This window comes from Stegodyphus dumicola, chromosome 8, assembly GCF_044657685.1.
Source record: "Stegodyphus dumicola isolate Sdum_Otavi_A_Nest chromosome 8, ASM4465768v1".
Lineage (NCBI taxonomy): Eukaryota > Metazoa > Arthropoda > Arachnida > Araneae > Eresidae > Stegodyphus > Stegodyphus dumicola.
The window spans coordinates 3,001,645-3,021,494 of NC_140775.1; the positions used below are offsets into that span (position 1 = coordinate 3,001,645).

General features: G+C 30.5%; 1 protein-coding gene across 1 annotated transcript in view; it reads right to left on the reverse strand.

Annotated features, from left to right (window-relative positions):
* The window catches only part of Drgx (Dorsal root ganglia homeobox), a 178,763-nt gene extending 162,669 nt beyond the window's left edge, over positions 1-16,094 (reverse strand). The window contains exon 1 of the mRNA XM_035350942.2: positions 15,918-16,094. The gene's annotated coding sequence lies outside the window, so the exon portion shown is untranslated. The remainder of the gene's footprint in view (positions 1-15,917) is intronic.
* Positions 16,095-19,850: the final 3,756 nt, after the last annotated feature.

Here is a 19,850-nt window from a genome sequence, read left to right on the forward strand (position 1 = left end):
CCTCCTTCCGACATACCTTTGTGGTGTGACGGTTGCACACTCTGCGCGTATTCGTGAGGTCCAGGTCCGAGTTCCGGCGAGGGCATTACGTATTTTTCACGTCTTCTACTTCCAGACAACCAAATGACTCTACATGTTCATGATATGAAATTTATTTTTATGAGTTAATTATAATTAATTTATATAATAATAAAGTTATAATAGTTATGAATCCATGATAATAAAATTTTTAATAATTTAAACAGAATTTGCAACAGAAAATTGTCAGGATACACGTAATTATCATCACACGTCTAGAAATTATCCCTGTGTATAATATCATTTTCAGTCTTAGAATCTCCACTGTTAAGCTACGTCATATTGTAAACGAGATATTTTCACCTAATTGAAAAGTTGCGTGGTTTACGTCTTTCTTAAAATTAATTCAGAAAACGGAAAAAATTATAAAAATTATGTGAAACAGTTTTGTTTTTCAAAAATAACAGAAATTTGGTAATTAAGTTTTCTTAATTTATTAAAACCCAGTTCTCGTGCTACTGGAATGGTATTTTTCAACATTTCCATGATTAAGGACCCTTTTACTGTTTTAAATTTACAGGCTTTCGATGATTAATAATTTAAGCAAAAGATGGGGGAAGAAAAGAAAGAGAGTGATGTAAATTTTAAGCAAACCTCTAAACATTTCGAATACTATTTGAAGAAAGTGGTTCTTTTTTTTTTTTTTTTTTTTTTTTTTCTGAAGACAGTATGTGTCTATTCCTCTTTTTATAGGATCGAAACCTTTTTCATTTATGGAAAAGAGAGATCTATGACAGACAGCCGTCGAAAACCTATAGAGTTGTATTTAAAATCTAAATCACTTTAAGTTGGTTTTCTAGCGAAATTTTGCGTTTTGCATTAGCATGTTTTTCTTTCAATTAGATACAAAATAGTTAATGAAATCCCTTCTCTCGTTTCCCTCAGTTAAAAAAAGGAAAAAAAAAAAGACACGAAAGAAAACTTTAAAAATAACAAACTTATGAAAAACATCCATATCCATTATTAATTAAGTTGTAGAGACATTAGGTTTTTTTTCTTTTTTGGGGGGTGGGGGAAGAAGCAAGGTGAAAAATGAACAATCGCCTTCGCCGGTAATCGAACCACGGACCTCTGGAATACCGTCCCAGCGTGAGAAACCACCACACCACAAAGGCACGCTAGGAAGGCGGGAAAAATACTTTGTATACCCCCCTTTTAAAGGGCGGCTGGGGTTTTTAGGGGACCCAATCGCCAAATTCTGGGTGAGGAGAATCACCCAACACATTGTTTTAGTTCGGGCACTACTGTAGAGACATTAGGATTCTTTTTTTCGAGTCGGAGAGATGGAAAATGAGCAATCGCCTTCGCCGAGAATCGAACCACGGGACCTCTGGAACACCCGCCCAGCGTGCAGAACCACACCACGGAAGCACGCTAGGAAGGCGAGAGAAATACCTTATAAAGTCTTTAGTAAACATAGAAACTAAAACTGGACAAATACCAATAAAGCACTTTTCTGCCGTTCTATTTTCTTTCATGTAAATAAAAGCGTCAGAACTGCCTAAGACAGAGCATAAAAAATCATTCGAAGCCATTAATTATAATTAAATGCCAGGCTATGACTTTATAATAAGATATAAAGTATAGTGGCCAGAGAATTAGAGCTATAGAGGCCAGAGTAGAAATCTCTCTACCTCTTTCCCTACTGGTATGATTACGATACAAAATGTCAGTTCCCAAATATACAATTACCATTTATTTAGTTAAAATTAAATAGTTAAAATGATACGAAAATAAGAAATCTTAAGAATAAAGGAAAATAGCTTACATCTAGCAGACAAACGTATTGTTAAAAAAGCTAATTAATCTGAAAAGTTTTATGATTTAAAAAATTTTCTTAACTTTTCTGTCAATAAAAAAATACGAAAACTATTTTTTGCGAGTTTTCGCTTTTGAAAATATTCTCAAGCTTTATCAAAATTAATGTCTTTCTCCCTTGCATTTTCAATGGCAAGAATTGCCAAAGAGTCAAGTCTTACTTTGTCCGTTTGTTGATTGAAGATAGCTTTTAATCAAGCTAAACTTTGAAAAGCTTCTCTAGCAAGAATCAACTGAAAGACGTGCTGTCAAAACAATATAATGTGCCAAATACAGGCTTGGGGCTGATTCTTGGAAGTCCATTTCCTCAATAAACTTTAACAGTTTCAATACACCTTACCCTTAGTTTCGTCCGTTTGGGTATTCCAATATATAGGTGAATAAATTTAAATGTTTAAAATTTTTCAGATGCCTTTCCTGTCAGAAGTCCGTGGAAATCCGCCCTCCCAACCTTTTCCTTCGGTACGGCTATAATAAAGCAATATGAAAGACGAATATTAACTGAATGACATTTTCCGGGAACTCTGAAAATTTTTAGACAAAAATTGGTTTTCTTTCTAATAGACTAAGAGTTAATTGCGTTCTGTAAGCATCATTTCGTGATTCAAATTTTCTCTCTGCTTGTGATCGTGAAAAAAACAGATAGAAATGGATAATTGCAGTATATTTTTTTCTCTACATCAGAAAAGTAAATTTCCACTATGCTTTCAAAAATTACTTACCATTGTGGAATAATTCACATAAATTGGCTACCGAGTAGTTCACAAAGTAATGTTCGCATAGCCAATTTATTACTAAAGGTGAAGGAAAAATATAGAGTGGCCCAATATAAACCAAAGCAAGTGAAGTCTCAAAGCAAGTGAAGAAGAAGCAAGTGTCCGAGTCGCTTTATCTTGGGCCAACTTATATAATATTGCCTTGCAAGTTCACTTGTTCTTCACTTGCTTTGAATACAATTTACCTTGGGCAACCTTATATCGCTTTATAGTTCATTTGTTTTTCACTTTCTTTGGTCAATATGTGATTGCTTGGAGTTTATTTTACCTTGGAACACCTTAAATAATATCACTTGCTTTGTTGTTTGTTTATTTTAGGCCACCTTATATAGTCTTGCAGTTCAATTGTTCTTCCCTTACTTTGGGTATGAATTACCTTAGACCACCTGATATGCTAACGCCTTACATTTCACTTGTTCTTCACTTGCTTTGAGTATGATTTATCTTGGGCCACCTTACATGATATTGCCTTACAGTTCACTCATTCTTCACTTGCTTTGGGTTCGATTTATCTTGGACCACTTTATGTCGTATCGCCTTAAAGTTTACTTGTTCTTCACTTGCTTTGGGTTTGATTTATCTTCAGCTACTTTGCATATTTAACATACTTTCACAATATTTTAACATAATCGCTGAAACCACATTAATTTTTTCACATAAACATTATGTGTTATTCATCAGACTGAGTATAAAAATGACAGACGAATTTAAGAAGCGTATGGAGGAGTCAGAATACAGCAATTTCCCAAATACTAAACACAAGTTGTAGAGACATTTTTTTAAGCAGTAGAAGTGAAAAATGAATCGAACCACGGACCTCTGGAATACGCTCGCGGCATGCAGACCACCACACCAGAAAAGCACGCCAAGAAGGCGGGAGAAATACCTTATAAAGTCTGATACGAATTGTAATTCTTGGTTCTTGCACTGCGTTAGATTATCGGAAACTTGAATTAATTGGAAATGAGCATTCTCAAAATTTTCAGTATTTTGTCGCTCATAGAATTCTCCAATTCTAGAGAAATATATTCATTTGTTGAAGGTTTTCTTCACAAAATGGTTTCATATTTACGTTGCAAAACCACGTAGGTCCCATTCATTAATTGTAAATGATTATTTTTATGAATTTCGATGTATTGTTGCTGTAGTACTGTCCAAGCGATTTGTCAAGGAAAAGGCATTAGTTAATGGAGAAGTCTGTGAGCTAAATCATTTCATATTTAGATTTGAAAATCATAAATATTCCATGTAGTCATTTTGCTCAATTATAGTGTTCAAAACCGAATCGGGTTCTGAGGTTTTAGTTGCTTGGTCTCTGACAGGGAGAACTTTTTCTAAAAATATTATACTTACTAAATATAGTAAAAGTATAGTAAATTTAATTAAATACCTAATAGCTAATAATTAGTATACTATGAATACGAATACTATTTTTTGTTACTAAGTATTTAATTTACTATTTGACTTGTTTATATTCTAAGGTAATTTCTGCATTCATTTCTTATCTTTTTTGCAGAAACTGAGATGAATGTTAAAGAAATTCCCGTGAAATAATAAGTAGTGGGCTTTTTTTGTTTTTTCATTCAACACTTTTCAAAACGCAATTTATTTAGAAATACCTTTCTCATAGTAAGAATATTATTTCTTAGGCATATCCAAAACACTGTTACCGGCCCAAATTAATATACAAGGACATACGAATAACAAAAGAATACGAAACTGGGATTAATGCACAGATTTTCCTGAAAAGTAATATTTCTTAAATAAATTTCTAAATTTTCATGTTTACTTATTCCTTGTTCCTGAAAAACATAGTGTTATTTTTCCAGACAATATTAAGAAAATTTGAACTTAGCTTACTCTTCATACAACTAAACGGTTTATTTATACGTTATGTTTCACCGTCACTTCTCTTTTAGTGCTATTCTATTGGCTTTTTTTTTTTTTTTTTTTTTTTTTTTTTTTTTTTAATGAAAGTCTATAATTTTTATTATTCTTTTATTTCTCTACCCATATTTCCATGTTTTCTTAATTTAATTTTTCAGTTATTTGAACATGAAATATAATTCCCGGCAGGGCTGTTGCTGTTATAGATTCATCGGCAGAATGTTTCTTTTTTTAAATATCAGAAATCGATTTTGAAATATTCTTCAAATACTTATCTTGGGGTATTTGAATATTCTCTTGGGGTATCTTGATCCTTGTAACGTTTATCGTAGTTGTCGTTCTCCCTCCCGACTTCTATGTTTTCTTATCTTAAAGGTTAAATGTCTCAAACATCAAACACAAAAATTAATAAGCCTAATCCAGCCGTATATTTATCGACGGAAATTTTTCATATCTGAATTCAATTTTATGCAACTTTGAATTAATAGTAAACTTTTAACTTCATTCGGAAGCTTAGCAGCTGTTCTCGCGGCATTAAAAATCCAAAGTTCTTTCCAAAAAATGCAAAACCTTTTATCTTTTTGAAGCACTTGTTCGAAAATACCTGTTGAAAATGATGCAGAGATAATCCTTGCAAGAATAATGATGATTCAGGCCACTCTTATTTATATAAACAACCTCAATATGTCTTGAGTTCTACATAACAGTTGACATAACGGCTAACATAACGTTCTGCATTACGGTTCTACATAACTGTTAAATTTTTCAATTTTGTCCTTCAGCGCTATAACGTTAATCAAAATATGCTAAATGGTCTGGATCGTTTTGAATTTATCATTCTCTAAGGATTATTTATTTAATACATTATTTTTACGTTAAATATTTCCTGTACTTCTGTTACTCCCGTCAAATCCACCAGAAATGTATATTAGGTGGACTTTAAACAGCGAGTTAAGATATAAGCTAAGGAAAGAGTTTCGCAAAACAAAATCACCCACTTGGTTAGCCGCGCCGATTTCGGTGAATTTTCTGGCCTTTGTTAGTATATGAGTTCAAAAGTCGAGCGTAGTTTGAACTCCGGTTTCTGGGTATTCAATCAACTGCCCGTTGATCGAATTGCTTGTTTTTGCGTAGAAACTCTAATTTCAATTGTAAAAGTTATTCTTTAAATTGTTTTAACTGAATTTATGTTTTATATTTTTCTATATTTTTCAATTTAAATAAAAATATTTTGAGATTTTATGTATTTTTGCCTTGTCGCGAAGTTAAGACTGAACTAATTGAATGAGTAATATATCTCTAATGAAATTTGAGGGAATAAGTTTAAATGAAATGCAGGAATAAAAGCGTATAATTTGATATTACGTACAAGGAAATCATGTGGTGCACACAACAGATTTTTTTTCATTGATCACTAGGAAAAATTAATTAAAACAGGATATTAAAGATTGTTTTAGCTATTCAGAAATTAGGTTCAATTTAATTAAACCTAAAAAATATTTGTTACCGTATTTGATGGCATATAAGATGCACAGGCATATAAGACGCACCCTTAATTAGACGGCCACATACACACAAAAAAAAAGTTTCAATAGCGTGGTATCTTTTAGTTCTCACGTTTCGTAAAAGCCAAATAAACAATTATTGAATGCAATTACCTTCACGTATAAGACGCAGGTAACTTTTTTGAGACCAAATTTAGGAAAAAAGATGCGTCTTATATGACGTCAAATACGGTATATGCTTCCAAAAATGGTATAACTGTACGTGTCTTGCAATATCAGTCAATTTAGAATTTTTTAATTCTTTAGCTAAGCTAATATTTTAGCTTTAAATATTAGTTAGGTTTAGAATTTAGCTAATATTCAGATCAAAGCTTCACATTTTATTTTCTAACGCCGATACAAATTTTATCACAACTGTTCTTTGTAATAAAATGGGAAAGGCTTTGGGGTCGAACACAACAGTTTATTAATTACATATATCATTCTCTGACTTATTTTTGATATCCTCAATTAAAAAAAGTACTCATAAGCGTACATAACTAAAATAGTTAAGTACTATCTCCAAGAGTCACTACACGTATCAAGTATTACATAGAATTTATATTTAATTAAATATGATTTGGATATTAATTTAAAAGAAAGCAGAACAACACTTTAAAAAGTTATGTTTTTTGAGATAATTAATGATAACAGCATGTCATTAATTAAAATGACATTTTACTGAGGTAGCCGTTTTAAATGAAGAGAAAACTGATTAACAGCTTTTACCAAAAAAAGTCAACCTGCTGACATCAGCGTCAGTTTATGTAATAGAACTAGCAAGTCGGAAGACCGTCAAATGGAGTCTCTCATAAAACAAATTTCATTTCCAAGCTTTTTTGATTAAAATGACAATTCTGAGTTTGTTTAAAGCAGCTCTTTCAAAGTAACATATAAATACGATATTACTCATTATTCATAACACATGATTCTAAAATACGCAAATTTTTTGCGTTTATCTTTCATTTAAAGAGATTTTTTTTATATTTTCTGAACACTCTGCAAATCAATAGAGTTTAAAATATCTTTTATTTTTATTTATGAGTAATTAACCTAGCAAAAATGAAATGAATTACAGTTCGGAATTTGGTAACCAAATTTTCGGAAAATAATTTCCTAAAAAACTTCAAAAATTAAAACTAATTTTAACTTTCTAAAAATTTTCTAAGTAGTTCCTAATTTTCTAAAAGTTTAGGGACCGGCGGAATGTATAAGAAATTCGATTTCATAACTTTTAAAAAATTATTATGACTATGCATTCTTCTTGGAACGTAGGTTTCTTTTAAAGGAATAGTTTTGTAATAGTCACCTATAGTATCTAGAACTATTCTTCATTTGTTATGATATTACTTTACCTGTCTCCTTCGGAAATAAAGTTATTTTCTTTTCTCAATTTTTAATCGATAAAATTGGGCCACCAGCGGCCGAGTAGTAAAGTCGCTGAATACTGATAGTTCGGTCCGAGGTTCGAATCCCGCGAACGGGCTGGCAGCATGGGTGTTTACGTGGTTTTCCCCATGTGTAACGTGTATACGAGCCAGTTTAACTTAGAAAGACCTCCACGAAGGCATCCCTCCCCTTAGGCATATAGAGCTCGAGGCTTTGTCATAATCACAAACACACACACATAGTCGATAAAATTAATAAGAAAAAGGGGCGTAATACTCAAGGAAATATGGTATTTCCCCAGTTTTTAATTTAAAAACTTGAAATAACTTTAAATTTTCATATTCACAAAAAGTATTAGAATAAGAGATGTTTCCAAGTTGTGAGTTTCATGGAAAATTCCTTCATACACCATTGCTACCCTGTCAATTCCCAAACGCAAAATTCGGCACTGTCAGTGACTGTGATGATGGTGGTGCTGATATTAAGTAACAATTCCACTGTCCAGATCCAGTAAAGTTAGTAAAACACGGCAAATAGTTTCCTAGAAAATACCGCGTTGGATGAAACTGTGTTATATGAGTTTTGGTTTCGTTTATTTTATTATGGCAAAGCATACGCGGGCTATCTACCTAAGGAGAGATATGCCTTCGGGGAGGACTTTCTGATGGAAACTGAGTCGTATACACATGGGAAAAACCACGAAAATGCACATGAGGTCAGCCCGTTCTCCCTTGTTATGCAAGAATAACAACCAATACAAGATAGAGCAACGCGAGCTGAAAACTTTTTAAAATAAAATATTTTTTAATGATTTTCTTTTACATATAAATTTAGACTTTTTGCAGCGTCAGATGCCTTTTAACAAGCAATTGAAAATGTATATTTTCATCTCCAAAGTAATAAATTTTCTTCTAAAAGTTATTTTCTTATTTTCAGATATAATAGGGACTGAAATATAACGCATACCCAAAAATTTTTTTGAAAGCTTATTCTAAAGTCAGAGTTACGTAATTTATGCAGTCTACCAAGTGAACACCTAGACCGCAAGATACATGCTGTATAAATGACAGGTACGACTTTCTTTCTTTCCACCGACAGCGAGGCAGCCGGTCCACTGGGTAGTTAGCATATCGGCCAGGTAGCCCCGCTGACGGAAATAACTTGAACAAAAGACACACTTATAAATACATATTGTGCTCAAGACGACTGCTGGGGGCAGTGCAAACAAATGCTGGACGAAGACGATAGTGCATGATGGAAGAAGGGTGCATTGCGGGCGTGAAGAACAATTCCAGTTACATATTTACAGAGACAGGTACGACTGGATTTCAAAAGAATTTCAGTGTGACGGAGTATTCCCTGAAATTATTTCTTCTCTGTGTAAATAAACAGGTTGTTATTATGTACTGCCAATATTTTATTTATATTGCAGGTTGCATGCGAGTGCCAGAAGTACATTTAACGTGAAGTTTAGGGCATCTCTCTTTGCTGGCCTCTTGTTTTCTATGATCTTGTTAGAAGCTCAATTGAGCTTTTAGTATTATTATTTTATATGATTGGATTTTAATCTTCTATGTGTCATTGTATTATTTTGCGTATTTTCGATGTATGATTACGTTATGTATTGTATTGTTGATGCATCATTTTTCCTTTATATCAGTATTATTTTTAAGGATTACTTCATTTTTATTATTATTATTAAGTTTATTTTCTTTTACATGAGTATTAATGTAAGTTAATTATTCATGGTACATTTTAGTATTTTTATCAGAATAATATGTAGAGACATTAGGCTATTTTGATGCTGGAGTTATGAAAAATGAGTAATGCCCTCACTGGGACCCGAACCTCGGACCTCTCGATTACGCGCCGAGTGTGCTGGCCATTACCCCACGAAAGCATGCTAAGAAGGCGGGAGAAATACCTTATTTGAAATTTATATTTTTTATTTGCTCTCTCCAAACGTAGATATTAAGTTTTTATTGTTGACTTGTTTTTCCTTGTATTATGAGTTATTTACTTAAATCTGTAAGTCTCATAAAATACTTCGGGGAACACGAAGACTTTTGTACTGTTTTCTTAATTAAAAAAAAAAATATGTGCTGCACACGACGGCATAGTGTGTAATTTAGTTTCATAAACGCTTAGAATAAAAATCATATTATAGAAATGGTACAGTGATAATGTGTTATAAGAGAGTTTAGGCATCTTAATCAACGTGCTAAAATGAAACCGTGTCGCCCCGCTATACGAGGATTTTCACAATTTATCGTGTACGATCGATAAATGACAGTGTTATAAGAAGGATGCCTGTATATATTAGTAGGTTTTACAGTTCAATGCTTTCCTTTCAAGGGGATGCCTTTTTTTGAAGTACTGTATATACTCATAACAGTAGAAAGTAAAGCTGTATTTTGTTCATGTAGATTCGTACAGAAAATATGTTCAAAATTAAGCCTTCCAGGAATCATTTTGAAAACAGATATCGTTTTTAATATGAGATTGTCAGATAAAGACTGTACTTGGAATTTTTCCCTGAGCTATTTCCAGGTGCGAATATAAATTCTTAACTCGTAATTAGAATGAATTCATTTGAAAGTGATACGTTCATCACTTTTCTCCGTCAATCAACACACGCTGATTTGAAATTTCACTTAAATCAAGGATTTCGTAATGTTAGAGAATTGGGTTAAAATTATAAATCTATGACTGGATCAACTCTTAAGTGCAGAAAAGTATACTTCGACTACAGAACTGGCGAATTTTTCTTGAATTAATATAGAAAAATTCAAAATTTTTATAATTTTTATTACATCCAAATGCATTGACTGCAATAATATAATTTTGCTCCGAATTAGGTCAATTAATCCTTCGCTTCTTTAACTATGTAGAACTGAATCTTTCGCATAAATTTACAAGATCTTTTAAAAACACGTGAATACGGTAATTTTTAATCAAGCGTATTTTCAATTTGAATTATAGTTAAAATGAATTTAGCTGAATTCGAAGCCTACTTAAAAATCTCATTAACAAAGCACAAAAGACGCACAATCATACATCAAAGCCCTACATTAATTCCATGCTTTCATCTTGTTTCTAAATACTTGCATGTCCCGCATGGCAGTTGTAAGAAAATTTTCAGATATTACAGACTTGGAGGCAGTGAAACAATTTGCTCAATTTTGGAGAAAAAACACACTAAAAAAATCTCGGATATCTACTAGTAAAAGCGAAATTTAATTAATTACAGAATTTTAAAGATAAACATCATCATAACAAAAATGAAGAAAAGAATATCCCGTACACTGAATATAATCATTTACTTCATTTTAAGTTTAATGGTAAATTTATTGTATACATATAGCAATAACTAATTATCAACATGTATATCGGTAATTATGATCGTGTATAACTAACTAGTACTATTTATTGTAACCATCAAAGTTAATTGAATTATGATCATTCAAAGATTTGATTACGCGTCCATTCCATAGTTGAGGGCCTCAAACTCAAATTGCATGGGGGCCGAATACACGATCTGAGAACAAATGACGGGTGGAATTTTTTTTAACCAAAAGGTATTTAAAATAAATAAATAAATAAAAATATCCGAAAGTTTTCAGATTTTATATTACGCCCAAAGGGACTTCTTAACGTTTCGTGTACTCATTTAAACTACATAAAATTCAGTTCAAGAATATCACAAAATATTTGAAAACAACATGTCTTTAGAATTTCTGATAGATAGTTTCGCGCGCTCGAGATAACTTTTTTTCCCGTACAGTGTTACCATTGCTCGCTTTGAAACGGTTGAGTTTGTTAATCAAAAATTCATTAAAGTTTTACAAAATATGGAATAGATAATAAAACAAATTCGAAAAACAAAATTCGAGCTTCCAGGTGCCCATGTTCGGATGAAGGATTACGTTACTCAAAATTCGATGACTCTACCGTCGTTTTTTCACATACATTCATGCAGATTGTTCATTATTTAATTTCTTTAAATATAACACTGGATGGTAATATTTGGTGGCAAAATTTAAAAAAAAAAAAAAATGATCCGCCATTTACAGTGAAACGCCACAAAATGCCGTTCTGAGTTTATCCCTTTTGGACTACCGTCTCTTTGAGCTAAAAAAATGAACTAAATTTTAAATTTCATTTAATAAATTTTTATCGAAACAAATGAAGATAATAATGAAACAAAGGAAAAAAAGTCTGATTTATATTTATTTTCTGTCTGAAACCTAAAGGCAAGAAATGTTTGAAGTTTCCATTTTGTGATTCTGATAGTTAAAGATTAAATTTTCAGACTGACATTCATTTCAAATATTTTGAATCTGTTGAATAAACTACTTACTTAAACTAAAAATAAACAAATTACAAAAACTTTCCAAGCGAGACAAAACTCGAGAACAAATAACGAGACGTTATTATCTTCCTTTTCTTCATAAACATTTGTGACGCATACAGAGAAAATGCATATATTTTTATGTAAATAGTTATAGCAATCTTTATTTCTTTCTACATCTATCCGCTATAAACCCTGACAGCGTTTCGATTTCGATAAAGTTTGTAAATTTCGAGAAAATTAATAAAAAATTGTCAAGAATTATAGATGCTTAAAAGTCAGCCTGATTTGTTTTAGTTATTTATTCATTTAGTTAAGATTATTCTAATTACAAAAATTCATAACTGAGGAAATTTATTTATCTTTTGACAAATATGAAAAAAAAAAGGTTTAATTAAATTTGTATCTTCACATATCAGAATAAGATTCAGATCACAGTGTAAATTAATTACGTCCATTTTCAGATGTCCTTGGGCATCACTCATGCTCATTTTTAATGGTAACAAAAATAACGCTAAACCACGATCAAAACAATCTCTAAATTTTCTTCAAGTTTTGGCGATAATAAATAATGTCATAACAATGCTAAATTATTTACGGGAAACATATTCTCGAGCCACACAAAATTTTCTCGGGGGTCGCATGTAGCCGTCGGGCCACCAGTTTGAAGCCACTGAAATACACATTGTATATTCAGTTACTATCACAAATTTATTCACGAATGAACCATTTTGAAGCAAATATAACCATTATGAAAGTATCTGTTTCAGAATATTGGCCATAGCGTGCTTCTCCGCGTAAGAAATTAATCATACATAATCATATAATCGCAGCTGTTATAAATTAATGCCGTTCGATGTAATATTGAAATAATGCTGATTATCAGTGAGCTATTTAATTTATTAAAAGACTACTTACGATTTTTTTTCTCCGTGCAGTCCTTAAAATAATATGACACCATTTTAATTTTTCTCTCCATTTAATAGAAGACGTTGGCTATTCTAAGACATTTCCTTTTGTTAAAATTCCGTACACGAGAAACGCATTTATACATAAATAAGATCTAAAACCCATTTTTGCTGTTGAAAATGTTACTGATTGCTTTCAGTGTCATCTTACAGTAGACGCCATCTTGTGTGATCGCGGTTAATGTTACCGTTCGGATATTGTTAATGGAATGCGCAAGACCTGCATATGCAAAAAAATGGAAAATGCATCTCTTATTGGAATTAATAATTCGGTTAATATGATCAAAATGAGTTTTCAAGCCGAAATAAACTCTCCAAATATACGATCTAAATAAATTTTAAAAGCTGCCAAATGAATTATAAATGTCGTCAAGTAAGGGATAAATTTTCATCTCAGTCAACCATCTGAAATTAAGTAAAAAGTCAACCTTTTGCTTATTTTATCACAGACATTTAACAACTCTGTTGATTTCGGGAACGATCAGACACAGGTCTCCCTTCTTCAAACCGAAGAAGATAACAGAAGGTATCTACCATTTTTTTTTTCTCATACAAATCCAAGCACATGGCGTAATAAATTTTCTAAAAAATGTAAAGATAAAATTGGTGAATTTCCTGTAAAGCTGATATAAGTTACATCCTCCGAATATTAAGATTAGGTGTAAAACATAGGTTTAAATGATTTCTAGAAACATTAGACACAGTTTATAACCGCATAAGGCTTGCAGATAATCCACTATTAATGACATTTTTCCTAGTTAATTGCTGTTTTTGAAGAAATCTTTTCTCATCATTTAATGTTATAAAAATAGCCGTGGACGAACGTGATAGCATTAAGCGGCGCCTACAGTACATTAAATTTATACATAACCTGCAACTGCAAAAAAAAATAGCTAATTGTCTACATAGATTATCTGTGAATTATTAAGCTTAGTTAAAAGGTTACAATACACTAAAGTGCTAATAATTACCTGAATATTATTTCATAATTATTAAGACTAATAGATATTAGTTATCATTAACTTTTAAAATATATATTACATGGAAAAACATATTCGATATATTATCACGTCTTTTCTGTAAATCAAAAGAAGTTTATTTTCCATTTCGAAAACAAAGTTGTGTAATTGTCTAGTAACTCATTTATAAGTTTCAATAAATATTCTTCTATCCATTTTTAAATTTTTTTTTTTTTTTTTTTAATTTTTTTATTTCAAGTACATAGCCAAATATTAATTTTTTCATGTATTCAATTATTTTTTATTCGTGTTCTTTAATTTTATGATAATTTATTTAAAAAGAACTGAACTTTAGATGAATTTTAAATATTATAATTAAGAGAGTACATATAACGTTTCTATAGTATTTAAAAACAATAAATTTTAGGAAAAAGATTTAATAAATTTTGCTACAGTAAGCATGTTACATTGCATACATTGTGCAAAACTGTGAAATATTTAATTTTTAAAAAAACATAAATTAACATAGACATAAAATTTTTTTAAAAATAAATAACTCTTCTAAAAATTTATTTTCGGCTTTGATAACTTGGTACACTTAGTAAGAGGAAACTCCTTCCAAGATCTTGTTTCCATTGTTGTTGTCATACATATTCTTAAGATTTATTTCCGAATAATAGAAATTAAATAAATAAACTTATAATTACAGTTTTTAAATAAAATTTCTGCAAAAATTAACGTGTGCAGATGTAACATAATCTTTTCTAAAAAAAATTTACCTTTTAATAAGTATAGAAAAGTTATGTAAATAATTTGAAAATACAGTTATTATCACAAATTTAGTCACAAAATACTATTAAATTAGTGCAAATCCGAGAAAATTTCTATTATTTCATAAAATACAGCTTACATAATCTAATATCTCCTATTTCTAAAAAATTTGTGATTATAATAAATTGTAGTACTGTTAACTTTGCAACAAAGTAAATTTTAATGATAAATTAATAATTGTTATAAAATTAAGTACATATAAGTTTAAATAAATATGTTTTAAGCAATTTAATCGGGAGAAGTCCAATTCGTCATTAAATAACACGTAAATATACCAAAATCTTCTTTAAGAAAGCAGTTGAATCATACCAATGCAACTTAAAGTTTTAAAAAATAAAATAATACGAACATGGAGTCAATTTGTCGCTTACGAATATTAACCTCCCCCCCCCAAAAAAAAAGTACAGTCATTGATTTATTTTAAAGTTTAATCTAAATTTAGATGTATATAAAACTTACTAATTGTATCATAATTTAGTCTGTCTAGATTGCTAGTATTATTTATTATAGTCTTTCAAAGTTAATTTGATTTGAGAAAACTTGCATAACTAAATTTGACTTTATTGAGTTTTTTATTGTATTTATTCTACCAGAAGAAAAAGAAATAGGAAATCTTTGTTAGAAATAGGAAAGAATGAAATAAAAAAAAATAATAATTAGGAAAAATTTATGGTATATTTACATTATAAGAATAAAATTTAGAAAACATTTAGTATGTATTTAAGCTATAAGAACAAAATTTATATACAAATACACTCTGTCATCTATTTTTAAAAATATGTAAATATTTATTTTTTGTTTATTATTTTTAACTGATTTATTCAATTAAATAGTAATTTCATAAAAACACTCTCAAACAAAAGTTATATTCTTGAAATATCTTTGCGAAAGTATGAATCGTAAAAACACTTTTCTCTTCTTGTTTATATCATATTTGTTTTGTCGTTAATTATCTATATTTCAGAAAAATAAACATTATTTTTAAACGTGAATTGTCTAAAAATCCTGGATAGACATAAATATGAGATTATTGCATAAACTTTAAAATCAATATAGAATCACTTTCAGTTATTAATTTTTTTAATTACGTTCAACATTGAATTTAGAAAAAAATATTTCTATATAAAGTTCTGTTTAAAGTAGTGTGTTTAAGGACATGTGCGTTAAACGACAGATTTCAAACTTTAAAAAGAGTTTTAAAAGTTTGGCTAAATTTTTATTCCATTCATTTGAAATTTATTGTTGCAAATGGAAAAGATCAAATAATACCAATAGCAATAATTGAACAATTAAAATGTTTAATTGAAAAGCAATACCTCGTTATCCGGATTTTCCGAATGATAAAAGTTCTCGGTTCAATCAAAAGCGGTTCATACAGCTTTCTTGAAGATGAACTGCGTTAAGATTCTTACCCACTGCTATCGGGAATGTACTGGAGTCTGTCAGCCGTATGACCCCGCCGCCAACTTCCATAGAGGCGGGGCATTTATTCGACGTCATAAAATATCTTGTTTGCTATTGGCTGTAACTCACCTAGGCGGGGCGTTCGCCACAGAATGCGTTTAACAACGTTCTAAATGCAGTCGTTAGCAGCCCAGATTGCAGGAGATAAACGAGCCGAGTTGAGAGGCATTTTAAGCTGAAAAAAAAAGTATTAAAGAAGAAACAGTTCCTCCAATTAGAAAACGGCGATTTGGAAAACGGCATTTTGTTGATTACCTCTGTCCACTAAAATGCGGATAAATTTTTCCGCCGTCGATCTTCATGAAGTTAGCTCCGACCGCGACGGTTTCTAATTGCGTTGTTTAGCTAAAAGAATGAATAATAACAATAAAAAAGTCGTTCCATTTGGGGCGCACTGAAATCGTGTTTTAAAGAATGATTAATGTTTAGTAAAGTTATTAGCGAAAAAATATCATCAAGTCTAGTTGACATTCGCCGCGTTGCAGTAACGCTCATTTATCTTTAATTTTGGACATTGAAAAATTAACTGCAACTGTAATGGCTGTAAACGAATGAAATTTTTTTTTTTTTTTTTTTTGTTGTTTTGCATGATTGAAATGGAAAACTGTAATGTGTTAATTTCATTTCAGCTATTGTTTGCGGCAAAGAATGATTTTAAAAATGGCTTCTTTTTCTTTAGTTTTTTTCTGTAAAGTTGTTTTCCAATGTTCATGTTTCTTAATTACGTGATTTAATTTGTTAGACTACAAATTATTTTCGTCATTTCTCTAATTACGTCTGAATTCTTTGCGAACATTAATATCAATTTTGTTAGACCGTCAAAGTTTGAAAAAAAATATTGGCAACATTAATTTTCATTTACCACCCATACATCACCGACCATCTATTTGTTTTATAACTTAATTCAGATCACATACTAGTTATATCAGCCTGTAAATGGATTTCTTTATTTTACTTTTAGATCTCGGCGAAACAATGTAATATTATAATAATAATGTTTCGAATGATTAATCATTTCGAATTTATTCTTTAACAGTTCAGAATCCAGAATAAGAACCAACTGCTATTTGAAGTCAAAAAATTCTTCCGATATTATGAAGTTATATGACTGCATTAATAATCTGCAGAAGTAATTAACACTTTGCACAACAATTATTTTCCTCATTTTATTGTTCTCAGTAAATTCTGGTTTGGGTTTTAAACTCCGAAAATTTTTTCCATGTTAAGATTGTAAAGACGTTGATTGGAGCGTTGGTGCTCTAGTGGGGAGACTCTACTGTAGCGACTGGCAGCTGACTGGTTTGCGTTTAGATTAGATTGCGTATTAAACAGATTAACTAACAAATTGATTATCAGTGTTAAATGCACAGAATTATTTAAAAGATAAGTCCAGAACAGTGTCTGGAACATTTTGCAGACTGAATTAGTCACGCTCTTTTAATAATGATAATGGTAATAATAATAATAATAAAATCTGATAGGTTTCAGATTTTAAATTCCATCCAAAGGGGCGTTTTTTTTTTTTTTTAAACATTTTGTGTGTTACCCCTTTATTTATTAAATATCACGTTCACTCAAACACTTCAACACTAGCAACTTCCCATGAGAAACAGCACTTGCAGATTTTTTCGGAATTATGTAAGCAAATATGTGAAATGAAAATGGCCACATGTACAGAATCTTACGTTTTCATTCTCTGCTTACAAACCATTTCAACACATTTCGATTCTCGTACTCGAAAGACAGTTTTTTTCCCTCTGTTATATTCTGTTTGACAGCTAGAATTATGTATTATATATTGAGGTCAGAAATCATTGGATTCCTCTCTTTCTTTCTGTTTTATAGCCTCCTTTAAAGATCTTCCATACTCAATTACTGTTTCTAAGATTTTCTGTATTCCCGTTAGCGACAATTTAACCGCTTTATCTTTTTCCACTGAAGTCTGTAAAGAGAACGGTCTTTATTCCTACCATACCTTGAAAGAGAACATTACTATATATTTTGATTTTTAATTCAAATTCAGATGGAAGTCGACTCTGCTATTTCTTAGTTTTTGAGTGCAACTGTATTTCCAGTTGGAGCCACAAATAAGATAAGGTCTACTATATCATGTTATTGTTTAATTATTTATCATTAATTTAACATAAATTACATTATATTTTTTTATTTATCTCTTCACATTTTATTTAATTTTAGTTCTTTAACTATTTCAGTTATTAACTATTTTGTTATTTATTTATTTATTTTTATTCGTTTTTCCTTGTGGCCTTCTATGCAAACCCTCAAACCTGGAAAAAAGTTTTATATGTATTTTATAAATATTAAGATGTTAAGATTCGATTGCTGTGGTTCAGATTTTGCAGTTAAGCTGAAATCTGCGACAACTGGGATTCCCCCCCCCTTTTCTTTCTTTCTCTTAATCTCTGCTCGGTGATTTGGTCTGTATTAGAGCTTAGTATCCCTGAACTACTCTGAATGCGAACATTATTCTTAGGTTTCAATGAGGGAGAAAATCTTGTACAATAGTTCCCCTCCTCCTTATTTACTAAATTTACTCTTTGAAAATGAAACAGCGATCCACACTCGTATTTAATTCGAGTTTATGATATAATGTATCATATTCAGATTGAGTTCAAAATTTAAGTTAAAAATAACAAAGAAATATTAAATGCAGTATACTACGAAACGGAAGTTAGGATCAGAATTAGTTTCGAATAGGATTAGATAAACTTTATTCTAAAACATTTGACCTTGAAATTTTGAAAACGTGCCTGCTTTGTATTCATTTGTGCTCGAACGCTACGGGACAAAATTTATTTAAGGCAAACGATTCAGATGCAATTAAAAGTAGGAAGACAGCGTGTTTATATCTTTGCTGTAAAACAATGATGATGTGACATTATATCCATTATATCATTAGCTGAAAAAAATAAAAACTGTAAAATAAAAAAACTTAATTAGCCTATACTCGGAGTTTATTCATATGAGTATAAAGAAAAAAAAAACTATATTTATTTGATAAAAATGGAATTTTTTATTATTATTGCCATAATTATTGACTTCCTAGTTGCAATGATTTTAATAAGTATTTTTTCCGACAAAGACTGTAAGTGTATAATTAATTATTGTTATTACTATTAAAAAGTTTTATTTAGCGGCATCTAAAAATAAGTTCAAAACATCATCATTTTTAGCATAAAATGGGCAGGCAAAAATATTTTGTATTTTCATTTATCGTTACCATAACTTTAGTAATATAGACAGCAATTTCATCGGAGGGGAAAAAAGGTAAAATTGCCGGGTAATCGTGCGGTGCATATAATAACTACGCCCCGTTTGGGGGTGGGGGGGAATATTATTCGTAACTAGGTAAACATTGCATTATATATTTTGAATTGAAATTTAAATTTATAAAACAATGAAATTCTCGAAACGTATTCAGCATTGATGGTTTAAATTAAAATTATTATTTAATAGAATGGTATTTTCATACGCATTATATTATAAACACACAAATTTTCTTCATTAAACAGCAAGTAAAAAAGGGGTCTACGGCATAGAAATTGCATCCAACAAAACCTTAGAGTAATTCAACGTCCTTGTTTAGCTTTTGGAACAAGATTACTTTCCAGAGTAATTTGCTAAAATTCTAATGAAAAATAGCAAAATGTTAGACAGATGTCAAAATTATCTGTGCTACCAATTACACTAGAATTTTTTAAAAATTTAGAAAAATTTTGCGGATATATTTGATATTCTCAAAATTTCAGAAAATTACTTGAAAT